The sequence below is a fragment of the Panthera leo genome, chromosome A1 (assembly GCF_018350215.1).
Source record: "Panthera leo isolate Ple1 chromosome A1, P.leo_Ple1_pat1.1, whole genome shotgun sequence".
NCBI lineage: Eukaryota > Metazoa > Chordata > Mammalia > Carnivora > Felidae > Panthera > Panthera leo.
The window spans coordinates 140,267,887-140,286,409 of NC_056679.1; the positions used below are offsets into that span (position 1 = coordinate 140,267,887).

Consider the following 18,523-nt stretch of genomic DNA (forward strand, 5'->3'; position numbering starts at 1 on the left):
TTCCTTGCCTTTCCTACTTATTTATTAACCTTATTAATTAAAATATAGTTTTATTCATTCATGTCATGATTATTGCTGCCTTTGGGGCTAAATACTCTCTATAGCTCAAGTGTGTGTGTGTGTGTGTGTGTGTGTGTGTGCGTGCGCGCGCGTGCGCACGCGTAAAGACTGTGGTTACAAGGGATATGGTGGGAGGTGAAGTACTCATGGAGATCTCAAAAGTCAGAACTACCTGTTTCTGTGGTTTGAACCCTTAGAAACAATAATTCTGCTGCCTCACCCTTTGGACTGGGTGGTGGTTAAGCAGGATGCAGTTTGTATTTTATTCATCTGGATGACTGCTAAACACCTGGTCAAAAGGGTAACAGCCTCAGGAAATCTCCCTTTGGCAAAGAGAAATGGCCTGAGCTTCCTGAGTTCTCCAGGTTTGGGAACTCCCTCTTCCAGTGTTTCCTGAGTAGGAGAACCCAGCCAAGAGGCTAGAAGGAGCTTCAATATGGAACCTGAGCCCTCCCTGACCTTTAGTCACCTCTGCTGTGAAGAGCAAAAAGAATGTTGTCTATTAAAATGCAACCAGTTGAAACAGTACTAAGCCCAGAGCAATACAATTTGAATGCTTCCAAGTCAGATTAGTTGATAAAGTATCTAGTACTTTGCCTGGAGCTTTGATGTATCACCAGTATCGTATGTGATCTTGCTGTGGTAGTCATCAGACCTACTCTTGTTTAAATTGAGGTTATAATTTACCTACAAAAAGATGCAAGAGTCTTAAATGTACAGTTCCATGGATTTTGATAATTGTATGTATCCATGTAACCACCACCCAAATCAAGATAACAGAACATTTCCACCTCCCCAAAAAGTTCTCTCACATCCATTGTCAGTCAGCCTCTTGACTGCCTACCCTAGAGGCAACCACTGTTTTGCTTTCTATCACCAAAGATTAGTTCTTCCCATTTTTGAACTTTATATAAATAAAGTGTGGAGCCTTCTGATTTCTTTCAGTCACCAATGTTTTAAAAATCTATCCATGTTGCATGTATCAGTAATTCATTTTTTTATTATAAAATAGTACCATTATAAAGATACATCACAGTGTGTTCCTCCATTCTCCCACTGATGGATATTTGAGTTGCTTCCAGTTTTTGTTTTGTGTGTGTGTGTGTGCGCGTGTAGGGAGACGGGTCAATTTTAATTTTTTTAAAGACGGCTTTCTGGTCATTCTTATAGAAGACTTTTGAACAGCCTCAGCTCTGCTTATATTTTCATTTCTCTTGGGTAAATACCCAGAAGTAGGATTTCTGGGTCATCTGATAGATGTATGTTTAACTTAATAAGAAACTGCCAGTTCTCTAAAGTTGCACCATTTTACATTTTACGTGTGTGTGTGTGTGTGTGTGTGTGTGTGTGTGTGTGTAAGGAATGTGGTTGTAATTTTACGTTGCCACTGGTGATGTTTCAGAGTTCCACTTGCCCCACATCCTTGCCAACACTTGGTGGGTGTGGTATCTCCTTGTTTTAATTTGCATTTCTCTGAAGACAGTGATGTTGAACACTGGTAATTCAATGTTAAAGCTGATTTTTAAAGAAATCTTCACTTTTTTAATCTATGTAATGGGATGTAGCCATGTCCCCGTGGAACCTAAACTGAGTGTGTTATCTGAGCACATCTGAGACCCTGGTCAGTGTGTGCCTGTAAGGACCTGTAAGGACTCTGACTGTGTGGGGGAATGGGGAGCCACCTGGGATAGAAGGACACTGAGGAGGGAGGGCCAAGGAGACAGACCCGGTCCAGGAACCCAGTCAGAGAGAGGGACCTTTGTTGATAGTGCAGTTTCTGTTGCCTCAGGTTTCTGTGCATCCTTGTTCAGTATGAACACCAGTGAGAGGGAACTACACATGAACTGAAAAAGATGTCCACGAATGAGTCATTTGAACCCAATGGAGCTCAAGATAGGAAAAGGGAATCTCAATACTGGGTGAAGGAGGCTTTGGGTCCAGGCCTATGAATAATGATAGTAGGACCAAGTCTTGCCCACACAGCAGCCTCAGCACCGCACAGCCCTGGTTATAACTCTGTCACATTAATCCTTACGATAGCCCCATTATACAAAGAAATGGCAGTTCCTCAAACAATTAAACACAGAATTGTCATACGATCCAGCCACTCCACTTTTAGGTATAATCCCAAAAGAATTGAGAGTAGGGACTTGAAGACATACGTGTACACCAGCGTTCCTAGCAGCTTTATTAACAGTAGCCAAAAGATGGAAACCACCTGTGCCCACTGATGGGTGAATGGATAAACAAATGTGCCCTATACACAGAGTGGGATATTATTCAGCCTCAGAAAGGAAGGAAATTCTGACTTAAGATAGAACATGGGCAAACTTGAGGACATTAAGGTAAGTGAAATAAGCCAGATACAGAAGGACAAATACTGTATGACTCCACCCAGATCAGGTACCTTTAGTAGTGAAATTTGTAGATATAGAAAGTGAAACGGTGGTTGCTGGGGACTGGGAGTGGAGGTGGGAAATGGGCAGTTACTGTTTCATGGGTATAGAACTTGTGAGATGAAAAGAGTTCTGGAGATGGATGGTGCTAATGGTTGCACAACAATGTGGATGTATCTACTACCACTGAACTGTACGTTAACAATGGTTAAGGAGCACCCGTGGCTCATTGGGTGGAAGCATGCAACTCTTGGTCTCAGGGTTGTAAGTTTGAGCCCCGGGATGGGTACAGAGTTTACTTTAAAATCTTTAGATAGATAGATAGGTAGATAGATAGATAGGCAAACAGAATTATAAAAATGGTAAATTTGGGGGGTGCCTGGGTGGCTTGGTCGGTTAAGCGTCTGACTTTGGCTCAGGTCATGATCTCGCGGTCCGTGGGTTCAAGCCCCGCATCAGGCTCTGTGCTGACAGCTCAGAGCCTGGAGCCTGCTTTGGATTCTGTGACTCCCTCTCTCTCTCTGCCTCTCCCCTGCTCGTACTCTGTCTCTGTTACCGTCAAAGTAGATAAACATTAAAAAAAAATTTTAAATGGTAAATTTTTGTTATGTATATTTTATCACAAGGAAAACCCATTAAAACAAACAAACAACAACAACAACAACAAAACAAGTAGCTTGCCCAAGGTCTCACAGCTAGTAACCAGCAGAATGAGGATTACAATTTAGGGGGTCCTATTCACAGCCTGAACTGTTCATTCCTTCCAGAGATGCTTCAAAGTTGGGGTATGGCACAAGTGAGCAGGGCATCCTAGGGATTTGTTGGGTATTGAAGGCCTATGTATCTGTCAGTAGATTCCCAGAAGAGAGAAACAAAAGACCCCTCAGGGTGATGGGAGGGGCAGCATTCATGTGTACATATGAGATGTTCCCTGGGCATCTCCAGACATGGTAGCAGAGGAGCTAGACAGCTCTCAATAACAGGCAGGGATGAGTGGTTGATAAGGTTACAATAAGTAACCCAATTAAAAAAAAAATCTGGTGTAACAGAGAAATGATAGTTATGGACACAAAACCTTACAGATGTGTAATTTACAATTCTAGATGAAGTCCAGGTACAATATGACTTTTGAAATTACTTGGTGACCTACACCTTGCATACCTTTTGGGGTGTAGAAGGTATACCCAAATCTAAAGTACCCTTTTGTTTTTTCCATTCTGCTTAACATGATTCAACAGACGAAATGTTTAGCCTCTAGCATTTAGCAGAGTACATACTCTAATCAAATATGTGGAATATGTGATAAATGCTGGAAGAGGCAGGACATAAAATCACTGTAGGAATTACTAAAGACAAAGCTGTTGATTCTCGGCAAGTCTGTTGTGTTCGTGGAGGTGACATTGGATGTGGGCCTGGAAGTGTGAATAGGAATTTTGTAGGCCGATAACAAGGGTGAGAAGAAAAGAGCCTGAGCTGAGGCACAAAGGGCATCACAGGGTGGTGCGAGGAAGAGAAGGTAATAGGGTAAGACTGGAAGCTGGTTTTCTTGTGTACACATAGAACACTTGGATGAGAACCACCTGGGGTGGTTTTTAAGATGCAGGTTTGGGGACCCACTCCAGCCCTCCTAAATGTGGATTTTTCTGGTAGTGGAGGCTTGGAATGTGCATTTTCAACACTATTCCCTGCAATGCCATGGTGCACAGAAGTGCCATGGAGGGCATCGCTGGGCTGGAATGGGGAGGCGTGGTTGGAGGTGGGCGATGTTGAAAAGATTCTTTTAGTCCAGTCAGGTGTATTCAGCAGATAGACAGAAGATGGGGGAGGGAAGGAAACGTTGAGGCTGCAGTAAAGCATTTCATTGTTGATAAAGTTTCATGAAGCCCTTCTCCAGAGACTGGGAAATGCACTAACAGGAGTCAGAGAAGAGACTGTGCCGCAGAGAGAGGACGTGAGGTGTATGGATGGCGGGTATAAGTGCTGTGAGAAGACAGTGAACTTTGGTGATGATATTCCGGCACATGGTGATGGACAGGAATGGACAGGTGGACACCAGGAGGCACAAGCCAAGAGGGGCCTGAAGAGAATGAACACCTCACAGAGTTCTTCAAAGTCCAGGGCTTGTGAAACCCGGTGTGGGCCTCCCATCCCTGACTGCTCTGGCTTTACTGGAATAACCTTGTGGGGACATGGGGACATGGGGTTGAAGCCAGATGCTTTTACTAAGGATGCTGTTCTCCATTCCTGAAGATTAGCAGGAAATGTTAAGAGCAAACCTCCCCTACCCTTATGAAACAAGAATACAGATCCTTTAGGAAATATGTGGTTATTACCTCCTTTGTAGTAATAACCACTTATAAGAAAACTTTTGATGGAGAATGCTGCACTCTACCAAAACCCTCAGGGGTGAAAACATTTCTTTGCTTTTCTTGCTGTGTGCCACCTATACTTGGTTTTTAGGGTGCATTTAAACACATGTAAGGAGAAAAGTGACAAGTCCTATAGATCAAATTTATTGCAAAAAGAGCTTATAACTTTTTTTAAGTTTATTTATTTTAGAGAAAGAAAGAATGTGAGTGGGGAGGAGCAGAGAGAGAGAGAGGAGAGAGAGAAACCCAAGCAGTCTCCACACGTCAGCAAAGAGCCTGATGAAGGGCTCGAACTCACTAACCGTGAGATCATGACCTGAGCCAAAATCAAGAGTCAGGCGCTGAACAGACTGAGCCACCCAAGTGCCCCAAAAAGATCTAACTTAAAAACAAAGTGCCTTCATGCAGGAATGAAATCTAAAGTCTTCTGAAAGTCTGTTTCCAAATGTCCTTTTGAAGACCAACTTCAAACTACCTTCATTAGCTCTGTTTACTTTGAATGCTGGTAACACAGACAAAAACAATGACCGGTTTACAGCCAGATCTCTTGTCCTGGGCATTATTGACATTTTGAGCTGGATAATTCTTTGCGGGTGGGGGAACTGTCCTGTGCATTATAAGATATTTAGCAGCATCCCTGGCCTCTGCCCACTAGATGCCAGTAGTAACTCCTCCTCCAAGCTCATGACAATCAAAAATGTTTCCAGACATTGCCAAATGTCTTCCGGCAGACGTACCAAAAAAAATTGAGGGATCCTAGTTCAATGTGAGTTTCAGATAAACAAATAATTTATTTTAGTGTAAGTATGCTCAAGTATTACATAGGACACACTTCTATTAAAATTTTTTAATGTGTATTTTATTTTTGAGAGAGAGAGAGAGCGAGAGAGAGAGAGAGAGACCCACTGCGAGTGGGGGAGGGGCAGAAAGGGAGACACAATCTGTAACAGACTCCAGTGTGAGCTGTCAGCACAGAGACTGATGCGGGGCTCGAACTCACAAACTGTGAGATCATGACCTGAGCTGAAGTTGGACACTTAACCAATTAAGCCATCCAGGTGCCCCTAAAAAATCTTATTTAATCTTACTTAAAAATCTTTTTAAATTTTATTTTGTGGCCTGTGTTGTATCTATCTGTTCACCCTATGGGGCGGGGGGAGGCAACAGGATTGCTGATGTGTTAAACAAGATGATATGCTTGAGGTGCCTGGAGAGTGGTGGGGGTGCTATAAATATTCTAGGAATATGCTGCAGGCCTCGAATCCACTCCACCTGTGTCCCTCTTGGAGGCTGCAGTTGATGCTCAAAGCTTCCTGTCTTTTACCAAAACTGTAATCAGAATGAATACACTGTCATGAGCAGAAAGGGAGGCCACATGTGAATCTCTAAGTGCTGGGATCTAGCATTCCAGTCAAAGCTGGTTTTATGGCCTCCTCTGCTGGCACAGGAATCTCCTTCTGCCCTGGTACTTTGTCAGTGTGGACTCAGAGTTATTAGATCATGTCTCCTAAGCAGCAGCCACGGAAGGGGACACTGAATGAAAAACTGGTGCATTTGCCCCAGACCCGGTCACTCTGAGTTTGATTTTTCTGGCGCCATAGCCCTAGACAACCATTCCCTGGGATAGACCAGGACCAATCATTTCCACAGTCGGTAGCAGCCAGGAGCTTCTTTCTGGTCCAAGATTAATGACCCAAGCAGTCAGCCTTTCCAGGGAGCAAAGGTGAAATTTAACTCTGGGTAGATGCCTGACATTTTGAACAAAAGGGAATAGGCGAGTTAGGAGAAACAGCATTTGTACGTCTCCTGCAGGGTTATAAATCAAGGATGGGCAAAAGCGAATTGGGTCCCTGCCAATAGTTGAACTGATTTGGGCTCCTGTGTTTTGTTTTCAGACAGTCTGAATGAAACATGCTTTAAAGATGTATTGTCAGAAGGGTCCCTTTGAGTTAAGTACCAGCTTATTAATTCCTGAGAATTTTATGTTTCCAAAAGGAAATCCAGTTTGTGTGGGGGTTGTATTAAGTTTGTCCACGAGAAATTGCATTCTTTGCTCCAGAGGGAAGTCCCCTTTCCTGTCTGGCTATGGGTGAAATATATCACTAGAAGCTGGGTAAATGGGCCAAAGGGTGCAAGCTTTCAGTTGTAAGATGAATAAATTCTGGGGATCTAATGTGTCTATAGTTCTGTATGTATCACGGTGACTGTAGTTAATAATCCTGTATTTTTACAGTTGAAATTTGCAAAGAAATCGATCTTAAGTATTCCCTCCACAACCCGCCCCCAAAAGATGAGGTGAGCTATGTGTGATTTAACTTGTTTGTGGTAACCATTTCACCAGGCATGCATATGTCAAATCATCACATTGTACACCTATAATAATCCAGTTTTTATTTGTCACTCATACCTCAGTAAAGCTGGAAAACAAAAACAAAAATAGACCACTCTGTGCACTAAAGCAAGTTCCAGCATATCTCAAAAAAAAAAAAAAAAAAAAACCAAAAAAAGCACGAAGCATATTCTCTTACCACAAGGAAATTAAGTTAGAAATCAATAACAAAAAAAAATTAAAAAAAAAAACCCTCCATATAGTTAAAAATTAGGAAATAGAGACATTTCCAGAAAGTTGCTTTGGAATGTATGAGGCAAACTCTGATTATAAAGGAATCCAAGAGTGGGTTCTTCATTGGTAATTAAGTAAACATTTGCTGGATGACTACTCTTTGCCATTTTATACTAAAGATGAATAAGATATGAATAAGATGTGACCCCCGGCTTCAAGGAACAGACTTGGAGATAAATTAATCACTCTCTCATGGGGCTTTGCTCCCCGTCACTGTGCTAAGCCCTGTGGGAATTTACAGAATATCCAGAAAACTCACTGGGAGGGGGAAGTGAATACCTTTTAATGTGTCCAGAAGAATTTATAGAGAACACTTCTCTCTAATTGGCTAATAGAAGACTAAAGTTTAGGAATTCTCCAAATTGACAAGGGTAAGGAATAGTGAAGCTGCAAAGTATCTGCAGGTAATAAATGGTAGAAGGAGCGGTCCGTGAGGAATGAGGATGCAGACCGAGGCAGGAGCCAGGTGTTGGAGGGCCTGTGGTCACACTGAAAACTCTGGACTCTATCGTGAAGGGCCTACACAGAACCACTGGAAAGGTTTTATGTTGGTGAGTAATAGGATAGAAACATCTCTTGAAGTACTCAGAAAATAGACTAGACTAGGCAGATTGGAAGCTGGAGCCTATTAAAGGGAGAAGGTATTATAATTATTTAGCGACAGGGCTGTGACCAGTCAGAAGAGAGAAAACCAAAGCCCTGGAGCCAGGTTCCAAGGCCTGCTGCTAGGCTGGTGCTACCCCTTTGTGGCTTTACCATGAGAGGTCCACAGTGCGAGGGTTCTGAGCAACCCCCATGATGTGTGTCCTTCAGGATTTCAGCAGTGGGCGCAGCCATGAAGATCCATGCCAGCTGCAGATCAGCCCTATGAGGTTATGGAGGACAAGGGCCTCAAGGAAAGCAGGAATGGAGAGGCAGGGAGAGGCTTGGAAGATATACAGAAAATAGGGTTGCATTTCTCAGTGGTCAACTGGACATAGAGAAGGAGGAGAGTAGAGGCTGACTCTCACATATGTGGTGTGGAAAGCTGTGAGGAAGGTTGAGTGCCTCCACTTGGGTTGGGGCCTTTGAAGAAACATCTGGCGTCAGTGAGTCTCAGGAACCTGAGATGATGTGAAAGTTGTTCTCTCAGTGGAGTTAAATTGGATACAAGTAAGCAATATCTGGTGATGGGGCCAATAGGGACCTCTCCAGAGTTGTATTGCCATCCACAGGACTTGGAAGGAGCGTTCAATGTCCCTTTCCTTGAGGCAGAAGGCCTGGAAACCAGAGCTCCCAGGTCATGTGGTTGCATGTGTTTCCCAGCCCATTAGCATGGAATTTCTTTGACATAAATGACAAAGATCTAAGGGTCATTTTGGACCTGAATCATGAGCTAAACAGCTGTTTAACTTGTCAAGTGTTAAATGATTTGTTCTGGATCAGAGACTACAGGCAAGAAATGGGGCTAGAAAAAAGAAGCAGGTAGACAGGTCAACAGTTAGCAAAGATGTATGAGTATGACCTTTGGCATCAGCGACAAAGAGCACTCAGGCTGACCTCTGTTGTCATAACACTGGAAATATTATGGCCTTCTCCTTATCCCTACCCTGGGGAAAGATCTTTCACCTAAGAATGGATTCCATTAGTATTTTTGTACCATATCATTGAAAATCTTCAGGGAATGGGCAGAGAGCTTTTGTTGATCATTAATTAGATCTTGCTGAGGCTATGTGCAAAGAACAAAAAGAAGTCCTGATCTGGAATAGAATAGGGGCCCTGAAGTTGTATGGAACACTGTTTAGGAAAAAAAAAAGTATTTTACTTAGACCATACCCAAAAATAAACTCAAGATGGATTAAAGATTGAACTGTGCAACCTAAAACCATAAACTCTTAGAAGAAAACATAGGCAGTCATTTCTTTGACATGGAGCATAGAAACATTTTTGTAGATGTGTCTCTTGAGGCAACGGAAACAAAAACAAATAACTGAGACTATACCAAAATAAAAAGCTTTTGCAAGCAAAGGAAATTGTCAATAAAACAAAAAGGCAACATGCTGATTGGGAGATGTTTGCAAATGATGTATCTAATAAGGGATTAATAACCAAAATACATAGAGAACTGACACAACTCAAAACCAAAAAAATAACCAATAAAAAAATGGGCAAAGGACCTGAAGAGACATTTTTCCCAAAGACACAGATGGCCCACAGACACATGAAAAGATGGTCAACATCAGTAATCATCAGGGAAATGCAAATCAAAACTATAATGAGACATCATCTCACACCTGTCAGAATGGCCAAAATAAAAAAGACAAGAAACAAGTGTTGACAAGGATGTGGAGGAAAAGGAACGCTTGTGCTCTCTTGGTGCATGTGAAAATTGGCACAGCCACTGTGGAAAACTATATGGAGGTTCCTCAAAAAATTAAAAGTAGAGATCTCACATCCAATAATTCCACTATAGGCTATTTCACCAAAGAAAATGAAAACATTAATTCACAAAGATATATGCACCCCTGTTTTTATTGCAGCATTATTTACAATAGCCAAGGTATGGAAACAACCCAAGTGTCCATCAATAGATGAATGAATAAAGATGTGGTATATATACAATGGAATATTACTCAGTCATAAAAAAGAATGAGATTGTGCCATTTGTGACAACATGGATGGACCTAGAGGGTGTTATGCTAAGTAAAATAAATCATAGAGATAAAATTCCATATGATTTCTTGTACCTGTAATCTAAAAACCAAAAAACATAAACAGACCCATATATATAGAGAACAAACTAATGGCTGCCAAAGGGGGTGAGGTACAGGGATGGATCAAACAGGCGAAGGGGAGAGAGAGACATAGGCTTCCAGTTATTGAGTGACTACATCATGGGGATAAAAGTCACAGCATAGGGAATATAGTCAATGATATCATAATAGCTTTGTAAAGTGACAGATGGCAGCTACACTCATGATGAGCACAGCATAAGGAACAGACTTGTCAAATCACTATGTTTCACACCTGAAACTAATGTATATAACATTGTGTGTTTACTGTACTTTGATTACAAAATAATTTAAAAGGATTTTTAAGGACAGCTACTTTAATAGCAGACTGAGTTACAAATATATCAAATAAGTATCATTATCTTGCCATGAGTCCTCTCCCAGCCTTTGGCATTTGTGTCCAAACTAACTGCAGTTTAAGTTTACAAGTTTGTTGAGTTTTATTTTTGTCAAGTTTGAAAGTGCTTCATTTCTTATCATGGATCTATACTCCAGAAAGAATTTCTTATGGCTTCATTTGTTCTAAGCACAAGATTTTAGAATCAGAAAGAAGCTTAGCCCTAGAATGAACTTTAGAGTCTGTTAGCTCAACTTTCTACCCAGTGTAAGACTTGCCAGTATTTGGTTTTATTTGCTCTTCAGTTTCCAAAGACTGGTCATCAGCTTCTGTACGAGTTTATATATTAATATAAACCTGCACACATATACAGTTAATTTTAAGTAAATATTTATGCGAGTAAAATAGAGAAGGAATGTCAATGTGTGTTTAGAAGATATGCTATAATATATACGAATATATAACAATGTATATTTAAAAAGTAATGAGCTGCCTGTATATGCACTTACGATAGAAGCTTCATTTGCATGTGGTCAAAATTTGCCAGTTTTATAGGCTACTGTAGTAAATATTTACATAAAAATCTTTGATAAAATTTTAATTGACCTACATTATCATAATATTAATATTATATTACTGTCTACAAAAGAAAATCCCCAAAGACCTTTGTTGAAATCAGAAACAAACACAACCACAAACATGCGCACACACACACACACACACACACACACACACACACACACAGTTTATGCTATCAGCTTTTTTCAAACCCTTGGACTCATTTCTTTCGGTGGAGCTTGGGAAACACCATGTTCAAATGAGTCATACATGCAGCAGGAATTCTTTCTGGAAAGGTCCTCTCATTCTCTCTTTTCATATTTGAAGCACTCACAGAAGATATAACAGAAAAAAGTAACCTTGGAAACCCAGCCCATGAACTTCTTTCAGAAGCCACCAGGTCGGGGTACCTGACTGGCTCAGTTGGTCAAGTGTCTGACTTTTGATTTTGGCTGAGGTTATGATCTCACGGTTCTTGTGAGGTGGAGCCCACATTGAGCTCTGCGCTCAGTGTGGAGCCTGCTTGGGATTCTCTCTCCCTCCCTCTCTGCTCCTCCCTTGCTTGCTTTCTCTCTCTCTCTCTTTCTCAAAATAAATAACTTCCAAAAAAGCCACCAGGAAGTTTGTTTCTTTGAAAGCACGGTTAGGGTGACAAGCCACACTCAGGAACCAGAAGCGTAACATGACTTCCTTCTGCTGTTGACCACTCACTCTGTGCATTCCAAATGGTAGGACCAGAGCTCAGAGACAGAAATAGAGAAACTAATAGGGAAAATGAGCTTTTGCTTGGGCCTCCTCTTAGAGAAAGATGACTCCTGCAGTTAGTTGGACTTGGGCCCTCTCCCTGGAGTGCATAATTCCAGCTGAATTGGCTCGCACTTTTCAAAGGCGTGGTTATGTGCTGCAGGCAGATCCCTGCCAATTTTTGTGTGTGTGTGTGATTGCTTTGTGTATCAGTGTTGGCAGTAGTGTTGATTGCAGCTCAAGATGCAGCTGGCCTCTGCCCCAAGAATCCAAAATCAGAAAATGATTAGAGTTACTGGTTCAAAGATCAAAGGTCTATGAGTGTTGTTTTCTCTCCCACCTGGAGACACCAAGGTAGTCGCTGGCACTTTGTCATTGCTATCCATAAATGAGCACTGTAGTGGCAATGTTTTTTTTTTAATTTTTTTTTTAACGTTTATTTATTTTTGAGACAGAGAGAGACAGAGCATGAGCAGGGGAGGGGCAGAGAGAGAGGGAGACACAGAATCAGAAGCAGGCTCCAGGCTCTGAGCCATCAGCCCAGAGCCCGACGCGGGGCTCGAACTCGCGGACCGCGAGATTGTGACCTGAGCTGAAGTCGGACGCCCAACCGACTGAGCCACCCAGGCGCCCCTGTAGTGGCAATGTTTTGATTCGTCCCGATCAGAATCAACCTTGGTTTAGTTCCACAAGTTCTATGGATGCTGAGTAGTGTCACAGTTCTCATTCCACTTTCCTTATCCTTTCTCTCTTCCCATCATACCTTGTACTTGAGAAAAATCAAAGGCTTACAACTCTTTGAAAAGCTTTTTCTCCTTTTCTGAATAAAAAATATTACAAAGTAATATGATACTCAAATTAAACAAGTAATGCCGAAAAGTGAAAGTCCCGTTAGCACCCACTCCATACCTTGAGTTGCCGGTTAAAATAGCTTAGTAAAAATTTAAAAAATACAATAAAATAAAAATAAAGGGCTGCCTGGGTGGCTCGGTTGAGTGAGCATCTTAGTCTTGATTTTGGCTCAGGTCATGATCCCAGGGTCGTGGGATTGAGCCCTGTGTTGGGCTCCACACTTAAGAGTCTCTTTCTCCTTCTGCCCTTCTCCTCTGCCCACATTCTCTCCCTAAAATAAAATTTTTAAAAATGAAATAAAAATAAAATAGTTTAGTCTATTTCCCTCCCCCCCCAGCTTGTTTTCTACATATGACATGTTTTATGTGTATATAAAATTGAAATCATTACTATTTACACTGTTTGGAAAAGAACTTTTTTTTTTTTTTTTTTTTTTTTTTTTTTTACTGAACAGTGTAACTTGGACATATTCCATATCAGTTCAGAAAGATCCACCTCGTTCTTTGCAAGTAGCTATATGGTGTGCTTTTGCATGGCTATACCATGGTTTATTTAACTTTTCCCCTCCCCCCTGCTTCTTTCTCCTCTTCTTTTTTTTCACAAATAAAGAGAAGGTGAAAATCTCTGCTATGAGCAACAGGGACTGTCCAGCTGCATCTGGCTGTAAAGCCACAGGTGACTTTAGATGCATGACAACCTGAGTTTCTAGCCAAGTGTTAATGTTTCATATTGATTAGACAGTATTTATATAAACCAGTGATCTTTTGAGGGGATACGATTTTATTTCTGTAAGACTAAAATCAGAAATTCATCTGGTCATTGTTCCCTTCCTATGTTTGTTGGCCACTTGAGAAAATGGATTTTCAGCTGCTTTTCTTTTTTTTTTTTAATTTTTTTTTTTAATGTTTTTATTTACTTTTGGAACAGGCAGAGACAGAACATGAACAGGGAGGGTCAGAGAGAGGGAGACACAGAATCCAAAACAGGCTCCAGGCTCTGAGCTATCAGCACAGAGCCCGACGCGGGGCTCCAACTCACAGACCGCGAGATCGTGACCTGAGCCGAGGTCGGCCGCCTAATCGACTGAGCCACCCAGGCGCCCCTCAGCTGCTTTTCTAAAGAGAATTTTAGTTGTCTGTATACCTTGTGAATGAAGACCAGTGACAAATAAATATAGGTGGTTTACTTCTTGGCTATTAAAAACTCATCTCACATAGAATATTTATTTGTTATTAACATGGATTGTTTATGTTTTCGAACGCTGAATCTGTGTCTTGCACCTAAAATCTGCCTTCCTACCAAAGGCTGTGTCCTAATAATATCACATAACTGGCAACCAAATAGTGATCAGTAAAGTAGGTGTTCATTCCCCAGTGCATCAGAGACCAAGGCCAAAAAGGAACATGAAAGCCAGCATTCTTCTTCTGCATGCATCACATACCTCTGCCTTGGCACCCTGAAAGATTTCAGACAGTCACACCACTGGGGAGGCAGCTGGTTTCTGCAGTCCTAAAGCACATTGGCTTGAGGCTTGTAAATGGCCTTGATTATTATGCAGGACACATAATGCTCTTATTAGCGTCACACTGATTAGCGCTATGCAGTAACTGCTTTCTGTAATACCCTAATTGAGGTCCTTCCTTGCATGGAATTTACATTATATGTAGATAAATCCCTCACTCTGACATTTTAATGAGTTTTTTTTTTTAAACAAAGTCCAAAGGATAATTAGAACTACCTCCCACACAAGCATCTTTTTTTTTTTAAGACAAGAAAGGTGTGGGTGCCAACAGAGAAGGCTCATTTAAGAGAATCCATTTTGTAAGTGCAGATGAGTGTCCTAAAGCAACAACCCACTTTCCTAGTTGCATGTGGCTTGGTTTATTTTTCCAGTCCTTCACTCCTGTGGATGTCTCCCCACTTCCTGATGTTTGTGGTTTAGGTTTTATATCATTTTCAAACTCAAATTTAAGCCATCTTGAAATAGAGCTGGAGAGGAGTCCCAAGAATTCATGGCTAAATAGTTAGGGTGGTCAGTGTCTCACCACTTCATTCTTTTACTCGCTTTTCGTCCAGGTAATGGTGTTTTAGTTTAACAAAGCATCTGCACAGCCATTCCTGAAAACCTTCACTGTGTCTATCTTTCATTCAAGCCACAGAATATCATCCCTCAGTCTTTGACCCTGCCTCCTGCAGGGGCATGTCATAAAAGGGGAGTAGCAGTGGACTCCCTTCCTAGGATTCCCTCCTCTCACTTGAGAGCTGTCCTCCTTCTCTCCAGGTCAGATGGTTGAAATAAGGAAGAAAAGAGTTATTGACCAAGCATGGCACAACCTGTCTTGGCAGTTGTCATCCACTTCTTAAGTATCTTTTTTATTTTATTTTTTTAACGTTTATTCATTTTTGAGAGACAGAGAGAGAGAGAGAGCATGAGCTGGGGAGGGGCAGAGAGAGAGGGAGACACAGGATCCGAAGCAGGCTCCAGGCTCTGAGCTGTCAGCACAGAGCCCTACGCGGGGCTCAACTCCCTGACTGTGAGATCATGACCTGAACTGAAGTCTGATGGCCAACTGATTGAACCACCCAGGCGCCCCCACTTCTTAAGTATTGACTTGAATTGTATCTCTAACTCAGATGTTAGAAATTGAAGAATTAGCTCTTTGTTCAGGACCCAAATCAGAAAAGAAATGTAGCTGAGGCTCTGAAGAAAATACTCCTTTGGGTAGATACCTCTGCTTCTTCTGTACTCCAACCACGCTTTCTTCATAACCTTTTCTAGCATGGGTGGTACTGTTTCTTGTGTCTGTTAACTAATATCTGCCTCTTCAACTAGACTGGAACTCCTTGAGGGCAGAAAATAAGTCTTATTAGCCTCCACACCGTGGAGCATTGTGGCTAGCGTTTACAGGTGCTCAGAGAAAGTATGAATGAATAAACAAAGTAAGTTAAGGTTATCACTAGGCAGTAAGGAAATGCAAATTAAAACTGTGGTGAAATACCACTATACACCTATTAGAATGGCCAATAAAAATGCCTAAACTGACAAAAAAAAAGTGGCAGGAAGGATGAGAAGCGGCTGGAGCTCTCACACACTACTGAGGGATATGTAAAGTGGTACAGCCATTGTGGAAAACAGTTCCGCAGTTTCTTATAAAACTAAATATAAATTTATCCTATGACTCGACTAACTCGCTCCTGGGTATTTACACAAGAAAAAAGGAAGTCTTAGGGATGCAAAAAAACCTGTCTGAAATGTTTGCAGCTGTTTCATTTATAATCACCTGAAATTGGAAACAGTCCAGCAGTCCTTCAGCTGGAGAGTGGATACACAAGCTGGGATCCATCCCATACACAAGGGAATTGTAGTCAGCCATGAAAAGGGACAAAGTATTGATATGTGCGACAGTCTGCATGAGGGCATTATTCTAAGTGTATTAGGCCAGATTCAAAAAGCTGTGTACAGTATGATTCCACTCATATGACCTTCTGGAAAAAGCCAAACTAAAGACAACTATAAAAGCCAGTGGTTATCAGTGGTTAGGGAGGGAGGAAGGGGTGACTGTAAAAGGGCAGCAGGGAGGAATGTTTTAGGGGGATGGAACTGCTCTGCATCTTGATTATGATGGTGGTTATGTGACTGTACGTTGATCAAACTTGAACTGTATAATGGAAAAAGCAATCAATTTTATACTATATAAATTACTAATTTAATTTGAAAAAGTAAATCAATGTTGTTTTGCTATTTAGGGTCCATTTAAAAAAAATGCCAAAAGAGGGCCTCCTGGGTGGCTCAGTCGGTTAAGCATCTGAATCTTGATTTCAGCTCAGGTCATGATCTCAACGTTGATGAGTTGGAGCCCGACATTGGGCTCTGTGTTGACAGTGCAGAGCCTGCTTGGGATTCTCTCTCTCCCCTTCTCTCTGCCCCTCCCTGGCTCCCGTGCTCTCTCTCTCTATAAGTAAATAAGTACATTTTTTAAAATGACAATAGAAAATAAGTCTTACTAGCCTGCCGTGGTTTTTCATGTGTTCGTCTACACACACGAACATTGTGAGAGAGTGTGTGTGTGTGCTTTCATTTAGCAGATGTTTAAAAACATTATTCTATGGACCAGGACTTGCTGTAGGCACTGAGAATGTATTGGTGAGGAACAAAAGCCAAGTTCCTACTCTGATGACGGGGAGAGAGACAAATAGTAAACATGTCAACGAATCAATGCGGTTGACAGCTTTGTGCTGTGGAAACGATAAAACAGGCCTTGGTGATGGAGAGTGGGATTCAGTGATTGGCCTCTCTGAAGAGATAGATAACCTTAAACTGACCTGAAAGGTGTGAAGGAAGCATGAATGTATGCAAATATCCAGGCAGAGCAGTTCTGGCAGGGAAAATATCAAGCAAAGACCCCAAGGGAACTACACTGGTGATGAGACTGCCTGAAAGACCCTCTCACTTTCAAAACTCATAGAAAGGCCAGCTAAAACATAACAAACATTATTTTCAAATGTATGGCTGGGCTTCCAAGGAAATAAGGCAAAGCCCCTAAGATGGAATTAAGCTTTGTATGTTCAAAGAACTGGCAGCAGGAAGGTGGATCTGGACCAAGAGGGCAAGGAGACCAGCAGAAGGTGAGCTCAGGTAAGTAGGTAGGAATCTGTTTCTGTTGGCTCCAGAGGCCATGGCAAGGCATTTGGATTCAGTCCAAAGGTCTTGGGAGCCATTGGAGGCTTTCAGGAAGCAAAATGAAATGCTCTTGTTGACATTTCAACAGGATAAGTCTGGCTGATGTCGGGAGAGTGGCCTGTGACACACCAGGAGAGGCAGGGAAAGGAGAGTGAGGCTCCTGCTGAAAGTCAGGGGTACAGTGTTGCCAGACAGGGGCTCTCTGGTACCAGGGAGAGGTGGAGACATGGGTGGCTTGGAGGTCTATTGGAGAGATAGAGTTTGCTGAGAGATTGGACCTTGAGTGTGGTGAGGGGAAAAGAAGAGTCAAGGATGTGGTCCTGGTTTTTGGCACAAATATCTGGGTGGCTGGCAGTGTATCATTTGCTGAAAGAGAAATACTGAAGGAAAAACAAGACTTTTCTTTGATAGCAGAGCAGGAAATCAAAAGTTCCATTTTGGACACAGTAACTTTGAGATGCTTATTAGACACCTCTGTAAAAATGTAAATAGGCAGATGGAGATGGGTTTCTGGAGCTCTAGAAAGAAAACAGTCTGTGTTTCAGAGACAATGGCATATAGATGGTGCTTAAAGTCATGGAAATCCATGAGTCTTCCAAGAAAGAACCTGTAGCCAGAAAACAGGACTGACAGTCAATATTTGGTATATACCAACTTTGGGGAGCTAGTCAGAGAAAGAGCCATTACGAAAACTAAAGGTAAGTCATTGAGGTGGGAAGGAAACTAATACATGTAGTGATGAGGAAGATAAGGAGAATAACTTCTTCCAAGAAAAGAGAAAGGTCAACTATATGGAATGATTGAGAGAGTTGGAGTAAGAAGAGGATGGAGAAGTGACCATTAAATTTGGCAAGACAGATGACCTTGACTGGCACAATTTCTGTTGAATTTGGGGGCAGAAGCCTATTTGAGGTGAGAATATTGGATGAGAAAGTGGATAGAGTTGCTATAGACCATTCTTTTGAGAACAATTGGCTGTGATGGGGATAGAGGAGTAGCTGTGCAACTGGAGAGGCTTGTGGGGGTCAAGACAGGGTTTTTTCTTAGATGGTGGAGATGGGTGTGCTGAGGAAATGACCCACTGAGTAAGGCAAGAGAACACCATGAGGAGGGCTGGAGAGGAGGGATAGAT

General features: G+C 41.8%; 1 protein-coding gene across 1 annotated transcript in view; it reads left to right on the forward strand.

The window, feature by feature from the left end:
- SV2C (synaptic vesicle glycoprotein 2C) overlaps positions 1 to 18,523 on the forward strand; it is a 160,914-nt gene that overhangs the window by 104,840 nt on the left and 37,551 nt on the right. The gene's annotated exons all lie outside the window — the stretch shown is intronic.